Consider the following 17178-nt stretch of genomic DNA (forward strand, 5'->3'; position numbering starts at 1 on the left):
AAAGTAGTAAAACTACCAATCCTAGAAATATACATGGATGCCCGTTATTGGTGTCATCTGAGGGGAACCAGGGACTGGTTGGGGAACCAGTCCCTAAGCTTTATATAATCCTGGTTATTTATTTATCTGTGATTGTTAGTGGAAGAAGGAGAGTATGGAAGAGACGGCCCAGCAAATACATCTCTAAACACGACATCCTGATCTCACACCTAGATCCAATATTCCCAGCTAGTCTCCTGACTTTTATGTTTGAACTAACACAGTCAGATATTGCCAAGGCCTCTGCTCAAGAACCACATTTCACTGAAATCCACTCAGCATGACAGTCTTCATTCCACTGTAAGAAATACATTTGGTTGCCACTGTGTATTACAGTTGCTTGTAGGACCACACAAAGACAATGTGGTATGCCCCAAAGACCTTTAGTCTTCTTACTATAATTAACTGCTCCTAAATTTAACAAAAATCAGACAGAAATTCCAATGTGTTACAGCATTCATTGCAAGGCAAAACTCAGTCTTTCTAAATAATTTTAAAATTCAGCATGTTATTCAGAAGCAATGATTATAGTGAGTGCCTACTATGCAGAAGGTGAACTTTTTGCTTCTTTCACCCAGCTTGCCTGATTTAAATATCCTTAACAAGCCATGTGATTTATCAGATAAAGCATTATTCTCTTCATGTTGGCACGAAGGAAACATATTTTGACAAATAGTAAATTGCATAATCATATAGCTTAAAAGTAGGTGAGCTGGAGTTTCAAATAAAGTCTACCTTACTCGACATCCAGTGTTTGTTCTCTTATAATTACCCCTCCCTTTGCAACTTTCCCCTCATGCCTCCACCCCCGCATACATTCCATAGTAAGTTATATAAAGATTATTGAGAAGATGTAATGGACCTTGACTGCTTTTGCTAAAACTGTCCTCATTAAAGCTGTGGACACCTTAGGTCAATACAGAGAAGAGAGAACCTGTTTGACTTGCAGAATCATAGATTCTGTTTAATTGACTTTCTGATAGTTAAGTATATCTCCTACCTTAATTTCAAATAAGATATGTACCTACTATCTTTAGTCCCCTCCTAATTCAGTCCCACTGATAAACCTTAATAATTCACAAACTGTATTAAACCATGAGAGCCTAAAGCAGTAGAACCAAACAGGGAGGTTTTTGATACCTGCTTCTTGGGAGTTATGATTCAAGAATACATTTTCTCAGACATTCTTGACTTTTAAAGATTTACAACATCACCGATTAAGTTATCCAAATAGCAGACAGCTCTGGCTATTTTAGTGTTCAAGGAACTTGTTTTAATTCTCTGCCTCCTTTCTGTAGTATATAACATTGTACATCAAATGTCTAAAGTAAAACAGACTTTATGGATCTGATAGGGGAGATACCATTCCTCTTAATGCAGACTATTATAAAAGTAAACATAAGAGAGGTAAGAGATGTGATCTTAACAATTCCCATGATGCATAGTTCACATAATTCAAGATGTATCCTAAAAACTATGGCTGACATTTTCTCTTTCCAACTAATATGGTAGTAACACAATATGCAATTCCTATGTCTTCCTGCTTGGATTTCTTTTCATTTATTTTTATTTGAGTGGTTATGTTCATTATTTTATATTATTTCCCTAAGTAAATAATTTATTGACAGCTCTTTCTCCCCCTTTAAAGTCACATAATACAAATTTATATATAATGCTGTCATATTCTGGCCATATTTCTTGATAGGGAATAAATGGTATTATGGAGGAGACCACTACATACATTGCATAAGATTTAACATCTCTGAACTTGCCCTTCAAATGTCAGTGGCATTCTCCATGCCAATCTTTGTGGCAAATTAAACCCTTCTCACATACACTCTTTTGTTTTTTTACTTTTATTTTTTAATTTTTTAAAATTTACATCCAAATTAGTAGCATGTAGTTGAAACAATAATTTCGGGAGTAGATTCCTTAATTCCCCTTCCCATTGAGCCATCCCCCTCCCATAAACCCTCCAGTAACCCTCAGTTTGTTCTCCATATTTATGAGTCTCTTCTGTTTTGTCCCCCTCCTTGTTTTTTATTATTTTTGTTTCCCCTCCCCTTATGTTCATCTGTTTTGTCTCTTAAAGTCCTCATATGAGTGAAGTCATATGATTTTTGTCCTTCTTTGACTAATTTCACTTAGCATAATACCCTCCAGTTCCATCCACGTAGTTGCAAATGGCAAGATTTCATTCTTTTTGATTGCCGAGTAATACTCCATTGTATTATATATATATACCACATCTTCTTTATCCTTTCATCCATCGATGGACATTTGGGCTCTTTCCATGCTTTGGCTATTGTTGATAGTGCTGCTATAAACATGGGGGTGCATGTGTCCCTTCGAAACAGCACACCCTGTATCCCTTGGATAAATGCCTAGTAGTGCAATTGCGTGGTCGTAGGGTAGTTCTATTTTTACTTTTTTGAGGAACCACTATACTGTTTTTCCAGAGTGGCTGCACCAGCTTCCATTCTCACTAGCAATGCAAAAGGGATCCTCTTCTCTGCATCCTCACCAACATCTGTTGTTGCCTGAGTTGTTAATGTTAGCCATTCTGACAGGTGTAAGGTGATATCTCATTGTGGTTTGATTTGTATTTCCCTGATCATGAGTGCTGTTGCACCTTTTTTCGTATCAGTTGGCCATCTGGATGTCTTCCTTGGAGAAGGGTCTATTCATGTCTTTTGCCCATTTCTTCAATGGATTATTTGTTTTTTTTGGGTATTGAGTTTGATAAGTTCTTTATAGATTTTGGATACTAACCCTTTATCTGACATGTCATTTGCAAATATCTTCTCCATTCCGTCGGTTGCCTTTTAGTTTTACTGATTGTTTCCTTCGCTGTGAAGAAGCTTTTATTTTGATGAGTAGTTCATTTTTGGCCTTTGTTTCCCTTCCCTCTGGAGATGTGTTGAGTAAGAAGTTGCTGCGGACAAGATCAAAGAGGTTTTTTGCCTGCTTTCTCCTCGAGGATTTGATGACTTCCTGTCTTACATTGAGGTCTTTCATCCATTTTGAGTTGTTTTTGTGTATGATGTAAGAAAGTGGTCCAGGTTCATTCTTCTGCATGTCACTGTCCAGTTTCCCAGCACCACTTGCTAAAGAGACTATCTTTATTCCATTGGATATTCTTTCCTGCTTTGTCAAAGATGAGTTGGCCATATGTTTGTGGGTCTATTTCTGGGTTCTCTATCTGTTCCATTGATCTTAGTGTCTGTTCTTGTGCCAGTACCATACTGTCTTGATGATTACAGCTTTGTAGCCGCTTGAAGTCTGGGATCGTGATGCCTCCTGCTTTGGTTTTCTTTTTCAAGATTGCTTTGGCTATTCGGTGTCTTTTCTGGTTCCATACAAATTTTAGGATTATTTGTTCTAGCTCTGTGGACAAATGCTGGTGTTACTTTGGTAGGGATTGCATTGAATATGTAGATTGCTTTGGGTAGAGTGACATTTTAACAATATTTGTTCTTCCTATCCAGGAGCATGGAATCTTTTTCCATTTTTTAGGGTGAAATCTGGACACAGATTCCATTGTGTCTTTTTCAATTTCTTTCATAAGCTTTCTATACTTTTCAGTGTATAGATTTTTCACCTCTTTGGTTAGATTTATTCCTAGGTATTTTATGGTTTTTTGTGCAACTGTTAATGGGACTGATTCCCTGATTTCTCTTTCTGTCACTTCATTGTTGGTATATAGGAATGCAACCGATTTCTGTGCATTGATTTTATATCCTGCAACTTTACTGAATTCATGAATCAATTCTAGCAGTGCTTTGTGGAATCTTTTGGTTTTCCATAAAGAGTATCATGTCATCTGCGAAGAGTGAAAGTTTGAACTCCTCCTGGCCAATTTGGATGCTTTTATTCTTTGTGGTGTCTGACTGCAGAGGCTCAGACTTCCAATACTATGTTGCATAACAGTGGCGAGAGTGGACATCCTTGTTCTGTTCCTGACCTTAAGGGGAAAGCTCTAAGTTTTTCCCCATTGAGTATTGTATTAGCGTGGGGACGTTCATATATGGCTTTTATGTTCTCGAGGTATGCTCCTTTTATCCCTACTTTCTTGAGGGTGTTTTTTCAAGAAAGGATGCTGTATTTTGTCAAATGCTTTTCTCTGCGTCTTTTGAGAGAATCATATGGTTCTTGTCCTTGCTTTTATTGATGTGATGAATCACGTTAATTGTTTTGCGGATATTAAACCAGCCCTGCATCCAGGAATAAATCCTACTTGGTCGTGGTGAATAATTTTTTTAATGTATTGTTGGATCTGATTGGCTATATCTTGTTGAGGATTTTTGCATCCATATTCATCAGGGAAATGGTCTATAGTTCTCCTTTTTAGTGGGGTTTCTGTCTGGTTTTGGAATCAAGGTAATGCTGGCTTCATAGAAAGAGTTTGAAAGTTTTCCTTCCATTTGTATTTTTTGAAACAGTTTCAAGAAAATAGGTGTTAACTCTTCCTAAATGTTTGGTAGAATTCCCCTTGGAAAACCATCTGGCCCTGGACTCTTGTTTTTTGGCACATTTTTATTGCTAATTCAATTTCCTTACTGGTTATGGGTCTGTTCAAATTTCTATATCTTCCTGTTTCAGTTTTGGTAGTGTATATGTTTCTAGGAATTTGTCTATTTCTTCCAGATTACCCATTTTATTGGCAAATAATTGCTCATAATATTCTCTTATTATTGTTTTTATTTCTATTGTGTTGGTTGTGATCCCTCCTCTTTCATTCTCGATTTTATTTACTTGGGTCCTTTCCTTTTTCTTCTTGATCAAACTGGCTAGGGTTTATCAATGTTGTTAATTCGTTCAAAGAACCAGCTTCTGGTTTCATTGATCTGTTCTACTGTTTTGTTTTTTTTTTTGTTTTTTTGTTTTGATAGCATTAATTTCTCCTCTAATCTTTATTATTTCCTGTCTTCTGCTGGTTTGGGGTTTTATTTGCTGTTCTTTTTTCCACCTCCTTAAGGCGTAAGGTTAGGTTGTGTATCTGAGATCTTCCTTCTTTAGGAAGGCCTGGATTACTGTATACTTTCCTCTTATCACTGCCTTTACTGCGTCCCAGAGGTTTTGGGTTTGGTGTTTATCATTTTCATTGACTTCATATACTTTCTAATTTCCTCTTTAAGTGCTTGGTGAGCCCCTTCGTCTTTAGTAGGATGCTCTTCAGTCTCCAAGTATTGTTAACTTTCCAAATTTCTTCTTGTGGTTGATTTCAAGTTTCATAGTGTTGTGGTCTGAAAATATGCACAGTTATGATCTTGATTTTTTGTACTTACTTAGGGCTGATTTGGTCCCAGTAATGTTCTATTCTGGAGAACGTCCATGTGCACTGGAGAGGAATGTATATTCTGTGCTTTAGGGTGAAATGTTCTGAATATATCTGTTAAATCCATCTGGTCCAGTGTGTCATTCAAAGCCATTGTTTCCTTGTTGATTTTTTGGTTAGATGATCTGTCCATTGCGTGAGTGCGGTGTTGAAATCTCGTACTATTAAGGTGCTACTATCGATGAGTTTCTTTTATGTTGTGATTAATGATTTATATATTTGGGTACTTCCACATTTTGGTGCATAAATGTTACAATGTTAGGTCTTCTTGGTCTGTAGACCCTTTGATTATGATATAATATCCTTCTGCATCCCTTGATACAGTCTCTTATTTTAAAGTCTAGATGTCTGATATAAGTATGGCTACTCAGAGCTTTCTTTTGTTGGATCATTATCATAATAGATGGTTCTCCATTCCCCTTATTTTCAATCCAAAGGTGTCCTTAGGTCTAAAGTGGGTCTCTTGTAAACAGCATATCGATGGATCTTGTTTTCTTATCATTCTGTTACCCTGTGTCTTTTGATTGGAGCATTGAGTCCATTGATGGTTAGAGATATGAATTTATTGCCATTATGATGCTGCATAGTTGGAGTTTCTGGTAATGTTCTTGGTCCTTTCTCATCTTTTGTTGCTTTTGATATATATATAGTATATATATATATATATCTATATATATATCTATATATATATTTATCTTTTCTCCCCTCAGAAAGTCCCCCTTCAAATTTCTTGCAGGGCTCGTTTAGTGGGCACAAACTCCTTTAATTTTTGTTTGTCTGGGAAAACTTTTATTTCTCCTTCTTTTTGAATGACTGCCTTGCTGGATAAAGAATTCTTGGATGCATATTTTTCTGATTCAGCACACTGAATATTATCCTGCCACTCCTTTCTGGCCTGCCAAGTTTCTGTGGATAGGTCTGCTGCAACCTGATCTGTCTTCCCTTGTATATTAGGGACTTTTTTTCACTTGCTGCTTTCATGATTCTCTCCTGCCTGAGTATTTGTGAATTTGACTTAGATATGCCTTGTTGATGGTCATTTTTGTTGAATATCAATGGGGGTCCTCTGTGCTTCCTGGATTTTGATGTCTGTGTCTTTCCCAGGTTAGGAAAGTTTTCCACTATGATTTGCTCACATACCCTTCTATCCCTGTTTCTCTCTATTCTCTTCTGGGACCCCTATGATTGTGACCTTATTCCTTTTTAATGAGTCACTGGTTTCTCTAATTCTTAAATCATGCTCTTTTGCCTTATTCTCCCTATTTTTTCTGCTTCCTTATTCTCTATAAATTTGTCCTCTATGTCGCTGATGCTCTGTTCTGCTTCGTCCATCCTTGCTGCTGCTGCATCCATCCATGATTGCAGCTCAGTTATAGCATTTTAATTTCATTCTGGATATTTTTTACTTCTTTTATCTCTGCACAAAGGGACTCTAATCTACATTGGACCACAGCTAGTGTTCTTATTATCGTGCTTCTAAATGCTGCTTCAGACACCTTGCTTGTATCTGTGTTGGTTAAATCCCTGGCTGTCGTTTCTTTTTGCTCTTTCTTTTGGGGGAATTTATTTGTTTTGTCATTTTGAGGGGAGAAGAGGAGGAATTAATGAGGTAGAAACATTGAAATAAAAAAATTAAAATTAAAAAAATATTAAAATTAAAAATTAAACACACTCACACAAATCGAACAGATGATGATAGATCCTAGGTGTGTTTTGGTCTGGGTACTGAAAGTGGTTTGACAGATTAAAGGGAAAAAAAAGAAGGGGAAATCATTTGAGATTTTGAAAAATGAATACACTGAAGTAGACTAAAATGAGATGATGGGGGTTAAAATAGAATTTGGAAAAAATATACACAAAGTAAAGAATATAGTATGAAAAAAATTAAAGAAAAATATTTTTAATAAAATTAAAAATAAATATGAATTTTTTTGTTTTCTGTATTTAAGAAAAAAGAAATAAATGAAAAGAAAAAAAAGATTAAAAAAGAAAAAAGATAAAAATTCATTTGAAAATTTGAAAAAGTGAATATAGGTGTAGTACTAAATAAAATGATGGAAGTAAAATAGAATTTGTAAAAATGTACATAACAGCAAAAAATATAGTAATAAAAATTAAAAATATTTTAATAGAAATTGAAAGTAAATATTAAGTTCTCTCTTTCTGTATTCCAAAGAAAAAGAAAAGAAACAAAAAAGAGAAAAAAGAACAAAAAAGGAAATTGTTTGAAAATTTGAAAAGGTGAGTACATTGAAGTAGACTAAATAAAATGAGGAAGTAAAGTAGAATTTGAAAATATTTACACAAAGGTAAAAATATAGTAATAAAAATTAAAGATATTTTTAATAAAAATGAATTTTTTTTCTTTCTGTATTCAAGAAAAAGACAAGAATTGTACAATAGAAAAAGGAAAAAGAATAAAACAAAAGAAAGAAAATTGAATAGATGAACTGCTAGCAAATTGAAGTAGGACTGAAATTGCTTCATTTTCCCTAGGAAGTCAGTCTCTGTAGCTCTTTATAGTCCATAAATTAAGCCGGTGGTGACACTTGTTGTGTTCTTGAAGAGTGAAGTTGGCCCAGTTGGGCGGCACTCATTGTAACAGTTCTGCTCTCCACTAGATGGTGTTGCTAGCCTATGGGGTGGATTGTTGTGGGGGATAGTAGGTCGTAAGTGCATGCGCAGGAGCCGTGAACATGGTGGCACCCAGCCACCCAGTCTGTTCTCCCAGATCAGCAATCACGCACCTGTCCTCTGTCTTCAGCTCTCATCCACTCCCTGCTTCTTCACTCTCTGTGACCAGGGCCCCAGGCAGTACCTCTCTCCCAAGTTTTGTCTCAGATGCAGCTGTTTGCCCTGGCCCCTTACTTCCAAAGGACTGCAGTTTTGACCCGTTCCACCCCTCTGCAGGAGGGTCTCACTAAGCAATGGCCGAATGAGCAATGACCTAATATTGGCCACACCCAGGTACACCCGCTGGACCCTGTTGTTCCTGGTGCCCCAAGACTGCAGCCAGGTGCCAGCCCATCGCAGAAAATGTTTACAAGATAATGTTGCAGCAGTGTCTCAGGGATTATGGAAAATCACAACACACATCTGGCACCAGGCTTCACCCTTAATGACCTTGCCCCAGCACCCAGGGAATGTGGGCGTCTCTGGGGTCTCCTGGGACCAAGTGGCTTCAATAGCTCTGCTAAATGTCTTCCCACAGTGGACCCACTTTTCCTTGTGTGACCTGAGAACCTCCCGGACCCCACTCTGTTCCTGGGGATTGCCCTTCCCACCAGAGCACTGCCAGGTATCAAGCTGTGGAGTTGCAGCCTTTGCACTCCCCTTGTTACATTCTTAATGGAATTTAAACCCTCTTTCTCCTTGCTCCCTTTTAGTTTATTCCCTGTGGCGTTTCCAATTTTCCATTTTCTTTCCAGCTGTTTTTTTTTTGGGGGGGGGGTGATTTTCCCGTATTCTACCCGCCTCCCCAGTCTCCATCCTCTCTCTGCCCACAAAAGCAGTTCCCTACACCTTGTCGTGGCTTCTTGCTCCCCAAGTTCAGCTCTCTGCACTGTGTACCTGCTGATTTCTGTGGTTCAGGTTGTGCAGATGGTTTGTGTTAATCCTCCAATCAGTTTTCTAGGTGTGTGTAGGATGGTTTAGTGTTGGTCTAGATTTATTTCATGGACGTGAGACACACAAAAACCTTCCATGCTGTTCTGCCATATTGCCTCCTCCTATTCTCATATACATTCTTAAACATTCCCCTGGGTAGATATACTACTCACATTTGAGAACACTGCACCAAATTTTGAGGAACGTACCATGATTATTCTTAAATACAGAAGAGAGGACCCAAAGCGGGGATTATGTAAGATGAGACTGGAAAAAGCTCATATTTTTTTCTCTCAGGAGAAATGAATCTCATTCGTACATGTCCCTATTTAATGAATATAGCAAAAAGAGAGAAGGGAGAGATGTGAAAGTCTGTTCCCTTTTATTAATGGTTTGATTCTATAAGCTTCCTTTGACTCCGCTTCTTTGAAAGCATTATGAGCATAGGATTTATGACCTGAGTTTTCTAGCAATTAGGCAGATAGATTTTAATTACTCTTAAATGGGAGAAATTGTACACATTAAACATTCCTCTATGAACAAGGAGAGGCAGAGGAAAGTTGAAGTAAAAGCCAATGTGTAAAGTAGTGGGAAATCTACTGAACCAGTTTATACCAACACGCTAATATAGAAAGAGTAGAAAAGCCTGAGAATTTAAATAAAAGACCATAAGTAGTGGCAGTCCTCCAAATTGGGAAAGGATAGAAAGCACCCAAACTGGCATAAATAAAAAAGAGCAGTAGTTGATGTCACTGAATCATCAGAGGTCGGTAGGGTAGGACAGGGTTACGGGATAAAAGTGATTGGAATATTGGCAGCGCAATGAAGAGACATGTGCTGTTGAAAAGGTATGAGTGAAGAAGGGCTAGCAAAGTGATTGGGAGCTGTTTTATGGGAGAGTAACCTATTAGGTTGTTGCTGCCAGGAAACAAATTAAGAGGCATGGAGGCTTTTTGGCAAATGCTCAGCTAGAACTGGGTTAGAATCTTAGCGACAGAGTCTTTAGCTCATGCCTGTTCTATTCAGTTTGGTTTACTGTTCTACCCAGTGTGCTGAGTACCAGCAGTAGCATCTCTTATCCCTGGGGGCTTATTTGAAGTGCAGGCCCTCGTCTACAACTGCTGAATCAGAATCCACATTTTAATAAGATCCTCAGGTGGTTTTATATACACATTAAAGTTTAAGAAAAAAACTAAAATATTACTATATTAATTTGGACAACACTGTATCTCCTTCAAACATGTCCTTCCTCATTTATTCACAGCCTAGTTATTCAAATGAAACCTAGGAATCCCTCCTATTCCTTTCTCCTCACCTTTTACAAGTATGCAGTCACTAAATTTGATATAATCAAAACTAGTTTTGTATGACCTTTTTCTATATGCCCAGTCTTGGCTTTGTTATCATTATTTTCATTTGGACCCTCATTGTCTCACTACTGAACTCTTGCAAGGAGTATCCCACTGGTCTCCCCTCCCGTGTCTGCTCAGAGTGATTCTTGTCAAGCGCAAATTATATCATGCTCTCATCTGCATAAAAATATGTATGATTGTTCCTTAAATGAAAGCAGAGTGAAAACTCCCTCATGCAGTAGATTAACACCTTCATAACCCTGCCTCTCATTACCTTCTTTCTTTTGCCTCTGCTGTATCCACACCTAACTCCTTTAGTCCCTCAACATTTTCTCTTTCACAACTAAGGGTCTTTGCACAGGCCACTCTTTTGCCTACTTGCTCCTCTGTCTTTACTTGGAGTGCCTAAAGCGACTGTGAGTATGCAGATGGACCTTTGGATGTAGGTGGTTATTTTGGAAGTCGTCCTGGTAACTCATGTAAGGGAGATGACAGTGGGAGACGGGGAAGGAAAAGAATAAGAAAAATAAAACAATGGATGGTGTATCTATGAGTTTGTTAGCTCTGGTTGTCTTTTCAGAAGATAGACATTTAGACATTTATCCACTGGCTCACAATTCCTGTTGTTGCAGAGCATTAGTTGCCTTACTTCTTGGTTTACTTCTAGGCATGGCCGACAGCCTTGCACAATTATAAGAAAGTGAAGCAAAAGTTGAGACCATATAGCAGATGCTTTATGTGGAGATGGGCAACACTGCATGGACTATACATCTCAGCTGTCCTTGAGACTAGATGGCCCCAAATAGTACTGTGAAGTGGATGACAAAGATCTGTTTATCCTCCCAAAACATTGAGCAATTCTGTTATTCTCTTCTCCGAGGAAGTACACTTACTTAAAATATAGCGCTAAAGTCATGGTATTGCAGTATGATCACCGAATATATCCCCCTACCCAATACAATGCACTAGAGACTGTGTACAAAGAATTACATGGTTTTGTTTTCCAGTTTATAGCCAGATTATAGCTTAAAATAAAGAGACACAATATGATTTGGATTTCACAAAAGGAAATTTTTATGGGTTGAATTATGTACCTCTAAAAGTAGGTTGAAGTCTTAACTCCAGTACCTCAAAATTGCCTTATGTGGAATAGAGTTGTTTTAGATACAATTTGTTATGATGGAATAGGGTGGGCCATTATGGTTGATGTCCTTATAAGAAGAGGGGCACACAGAGACACAAAGGAAAGAGGGCCATGTAAAGACAAGTAGAGACTGAACTTACATTACCACAACCAAGGAAAGTGTTGCGCTCCCAGGAGCTAAAAGAGGCAAGGATGCATCATCCTTTAGAGGCTTCCAAAGGACCACTGCTCTGACAGCACCTTAGTTTTAGCCTTCTTATCTCCACAACTATGAGAGAAAAATTTCCATGGTTTTTAGCCACTCAGTTTGTAGTACTTTTTAATCAGCCCGGGGACATTAATGCAGAAATTATATGCTATAAAGTGTGTAAAAATATATAGTGCTTATTACATCATAAAGATCTCATAGAATTGGAAAAGTCAAGGTTGAATTGAACATCTGGTTCCATACTCAACCTTCTCATTTTACATGTGAGGAGTCTGCAGCTCAAAGTAAGCTCAAAGTAAGGAACACACAGCTAGTCAATAACAGAACCTCGACTAGCCTGAGACTTGATTCTCAGTCCATTAGACTTTCTCCTTGGCTATAGGATTCCTTTATACCTGAGTAGTGCCCACTATTCTTGATCTAACTTTAGTTATATATGCCTACCCTCTTCTAGAAGGCTGGCGGAGGTTGACCTAAACACCCATAGTTTGTAATTGTCACAGAATAAGAATACCCTTTTCCCTACCAAAATGCTAAGGCACAGAGTCTAAGCATATTTAATGCAGTGGTTACCATGGCACCCATGTAATTTAATTACCACTCTTTTGTGAATATTTTAAAATGAAATTGTTAAAAGATCAAACAGCACATTCAACATTGTATGGCTGTAGAAATGATAAGTAGCTTTTTAACTGAAAATGCTCTGTTCCTGTGGGGAGTTGATTATTTTTTATGAGTTAAAATTTAATTATGGCATTGGATATAGAAGTGTGTTACTTTAATATATTACTATACTTCAAAAGTTAAATATGTCAGAAACATTTTACCTTTTAATTTACGGCTCTGACCAGTCACCTTACAAAGCTGAGCTACAATTTCACCACCGTATTTTATATATTTCTAATTATAGGAAGCCCCATGTACATACAGTATTCAAGGAAGTCTTGCAGAGAAAATAAAGACATCCAAGGAGTTTTGCAATTTGGTATTGGAGTTATATGAAAGGATAACAGCATGTGAATCAAACCATTTATACGTAAACACTGATGTACCTATAAAGTGCCAAATTTCATGCCAGGAAGTTACAATCCAAACAGAATAAGTAACATTTAAAGCTTCACTATTCAAAGTATGGTTCAGGCATGAGTAGTATCAGACATTAAGGTCACCTGGCAGCTTGTTAGAAATTTAGAGTCACAGACCCCACCCACTGAAGTAGAATCTGTATTATAACACGTTTCTCTTATAATTCTAAATTACACGTTAAACTTTGAGATGTCCTGATCTAAAGAATTCACAGTCCAATAATGAACAAAAGCTTATACATGAGCCTTGGTGGCTCACTTGGTCAAGTGTCCAACTCTTGAGCCCAAAGTCGTGAGACGGAGACCCATGTTGGGCTCTGTGCTGGGTGGGGAGCCTGCTTAAGATTCTCTGTCTTCCTCTACCTCTTCCTTTGCCCTTTCCCCCCCTCACATGTGCTTTCTGTCTCAAAAAAAAAAAAAAAAAGCGTATACATAACTGCAAATGAGCATTGCATATGCAGTGCTTAGATATGCCCTGAGCAGTGTCATCAGAATTAGGGATGTGAAGGTGCTCAGAGGGCCTAAAGAATAGAACTATATATATGGGCAGTAATCGAGTAAGTAATTTTTGTTTGGGGTCTTGATGATTGAACAGTAATTTTCCAGGAAGACAGTAGTTGAAGGGAAGTCATTTAAACAGAAGGAATGGTAATTGTGAAGTACAGAGGCATAAAAGAGAAATTGTTCTAGGGCCTGGAATTGGTTATTATTAGCTAGGGTATAGAGCTTAAGGGGATCATGTTCTTTGACAGGAGTTAGGTCATGACTGTATAACCTAATAAGGCATTTGATATTCAGTTAAGCTTAAAATTATATTAATTTAAACCAAATAATTTATATGTACCTTATTTATCAAAAGGATTGACAATAAAAAGACCTAGAGGATGTTTTATTTATCTTGAATACTGGTCATTTCATGCATTTTTAAAAATCTTTTGTCTTAACTAGCTATAATAGTAAGTATCTGATAATGTTTATACCACTGAAATGTAAGCTCTATCAATTGAGGGGCCTTGTCCGCTTTCATTGCTATCCCTCTCATGCACAAGTAGTGACTGACACATAGTAAATGCTCAATAAATACTTGATATAAGTAGTTGGAAACTATTTCAGATAGGGTTTAACCAGGAAATGAGAAATTTTAAATAAATATAAGGAGGGGAACTTCAGATAGGTCGATAGATACTCCTCTACATAATTTTGATATAGGCATTATTATCAGAGGAATTATCAAAGGAATAAAGAGATGTTTATTACCAATAACTGGTTGAGTTCTTCTAGAATTTGGAGCCAGGAAAGTGCATGGAAGGACTTTCATGAGAGCCAGGCTTGTCCTATATACATATCAAGAATGTCCAGTCCCAATCCACAGAGTGCTTATAATAGTGAGAAGGTCCTAATTCTATTATCCTTCCCGTTCTTCATCATGCATACAGAGGTACATGAACTCCCTTCAGGTGTCTTCAGATAGGTCAAGCTACCATGTCCTCTTGGTGTGATGAATATGAGCTTACATGTGATGTTTGGCAAGTCTAGTGTTAAAAGCAAAAGCTAGGAAAAATCTTTCAATTCCATGACATTAAAAAATGTTAGATTAGTGTCTTCCCAGGTAGAAGCCTCTCCACTAGGTGGGCTTCCTACCCTCTTACTATCTGCCTTAAGCCAATGTGGTCTGGGCTGTCTCATTAGACTAACAGTGTTTTAAAAGTTTAAGTTCCAGTTCATAGCAGTGGGTTGAACCCCCTGCTTTAGCCTCTGGAACCTTTCTTGCCAGTGTCCTGCAAAGAATGTTCACATTTGTTTTCCAAGCAATTTGATTTCCCCATTCTAAGTCCAATCAATAGGACTTCATTCCCTGACATGTCTGGGCCGTATATATGTATGGACATCATTACTTACCAGCCACTGCTCTATCAGGGTATTAATACAAAGCCATTTCTGAGGGTCCATTCTGGACCTCAGTAACAAGGACTCCTCCTTCATACAACCTAGAATTACCAGTGCTCCCTGTTTTTCCCTGGTGATTAAGAACCCACAAGCTTTAAAAATGATTATGAAGAATTTTAACCTCTGTTTTAGTTTAGATTGCCTCAGACAGAGACCCTACAACAACAACAAAAAGGACCTGAATGCAATTAGCATATTTAAAAGTAATTCCAAAAAACGTTGGTAGGAGTGTAGGAAAATGAAAGAGAAAATGGAGGAAGCTAAAACCTGATGTGTTACCAAGCATGCCACCCTCTAGATAACTAAAGTTTAGTTCTATTACAGAACTCTCATAAAGAGTATTGTCTTGCTTCAGAGTTTTCTAATTTAAGAACCAAAGGAGCCATGTGTCTACCAATTCTGGTCAGCCACAGGTTAAGGCTTGTCCTGGGTAATGATTCATTCTCCCATGCATATGGTAGAACAGGCTCACAGAGCCACTCAGGAAAGGAATTGCAGGTGCTGGTAGTTACAAGTGGGTTGCATGACCTGAAATGAGAATGTGACTACAGTATATGGACCCACAAACTGCCTGCTATACCCATCAAATAATTCTTTCCTAACACCTGGGTTTGTTTTCTCTTTGTGAGACAAATGAAGCTATTATTCAATGTATTCTTTGCAGAAAAGGGGATATTTCTTTCAACCAGTTTTACATATATTCTGGGAATATTAGGCTTGCTAACATTATAGTTACACAACTACAATAAAGGACCATTTACATATTTCTTGAAAGAACAAGAAAGATATTTTTAAAGGTCATATTCTGTCCCTGCCTTTGACTTGATACTGCTGATAATCTGTCTTGCTAAAAACAGTAAAGAAAAATGCAAATTAATTCCTGGTAGAATGCTCACGTTAGGGTACTTCTGCACATATTTCAACAATTGTTTGATTTCATTTGTGAAGTCATCATAAGGATGATACCTTGAATAGGAGTCTAAACTATTTACCCTTTCTCATTCAAATTGTCACCAATGGAAGGCAGATGGCAGATGCCATGTGGAGATTTATAAGTGTCAAAGATTGTAAAGTATCAATGTATAAGTTATTATTGGAAAATGTGTAATAGAGGATATTAGTTGCATATGAAGCAAAAAGGTATTCTTTGTCTTCTTTGCTCTTTGTCTACTCAGTCTTCTCTAAAGAAAACCAGCTTCCCCTGATAAGTCAAGGCTACTTTATAGTTAATTTTAGGGAAGAAAATTATCCATGAGAGAGAAGAGAAACTACAGACCTAGCTTGCCTGCATGCAGCATGGAACCTGTAAGCCTAAGAACCCATGGCATCTGTGTGCAAATGGCCCCAAAGAATTAGTTAGGGGAGCTTCATTTGAGTAGAGATTTTTAACCAGTTCTCAAACTGGCACAGAAAATATGACTAATGAATGTTTTGTTGTCACCTTCTGTGTCTTTTGCCTTAGAAAGAGACATGATATAAAGGAGAATCAGGCAAATGCTTTCTTGCAGGGATAACTTATTTAGAATGGAAATGAAGGACGAAAAGACTTGCTCAATGAAAGTACACAGCTCTCTAGGGTAGCAAATATGGAAGGAGGAGGAGAAAGTGATTTCACAGACTTACTGTAGAGATGAGTGACTTTCTAGTGGATGGGTCAGTAGGCTCTAAAAATATTCATATCCAACTTTGGTGAACTAGGAATGATATGAAAGTTAGTGTCTGAATATGTGGGTTTATCCTATGTCCATTATATACATATCCTCTGACCTTGAGAAATTTGTTTAATCTCTCTTAGTATTATATTCAATGCATCAGATCTTTATTTTTTTTTTAATTTTTTTTTCAACGTTTATTTATTTTTGGGACAGAGAGAGACAGAGCATGAACGGGGGAGGGGCAGAGAGAGAGGGAGACACAGAATCGGAAACAGGCTCCAGGCTCTGAGCCATCAGCCCAGAGCCCGACGCGGGGCTCGAACTCCCGGACCGCGAGATCGTGACCTGGCTGAAGTCGGACGCTCAACCGACTGCGCCACCCAGGCGCCCCCAATGCATCAGATCTTTAAAGGCTTGTTACATTGCTCAGTTCGGCAGCACATATACTAAAATTGGAACGATACAGAGAAGATTAGCATGGCCCCTGCCCAATGATGACACTCAAATTCGTGAAGCGTTCCATATTTTAATTAATAAATAAATAAATAAATAAATAAATAAATAAATAAATAAAGGCTTGTTACATAGTTAATGCCATTTAAATTGGGTTCCACAGAGTGCTAGGGTTTACTGGAAGCATCTCAGGATTCACTGAAGGGGGTAGGAGCAAGGCCAAGTGATTGGGACTTCAGGATCTCCTGTCTTTTTCTGTCCATAGTAACACCATTTTGACTCTGTTTTATTGTTGGAATCACAGAACAGACTCAAAAACAATAACATAATTTCGTGAGGGAACATTTCTTT

The 17178-nt window shown here is 37.7% G+C and overlaps 1 non-coding gene across 1 annotated transcript; it reads left to right on the plus strand.

Annotated features, from left to right (window-relative positions):
* The first annotated feature begins 16796 nt into the window (after window positions 1-16796).
* LOC115503612 lies at window positions 16797-16903 on the plus strand. The gene has a single exon (XR_003965447.1). It is a non-coding gene; the product is annotated as a U6 spliceosomal RNA (small nuclear RNA).
* Window positions 16904-17178: the final 275 nt, after the last annotated feature.

Source organism: Lynx canadensis, chromosome E2 (assembly GCF_007474595.2).
Source record: "Lynx canadensis isolate LIC74 chromosome E2, mLynCan4.pri.v2, whole genome shotgun sequence".
Lineage (NCBI taxonomy): Eukaryota > Metazoa > Chordata > Mammalia > Carnivora > Felidae > Lynx > Lynx canadensis.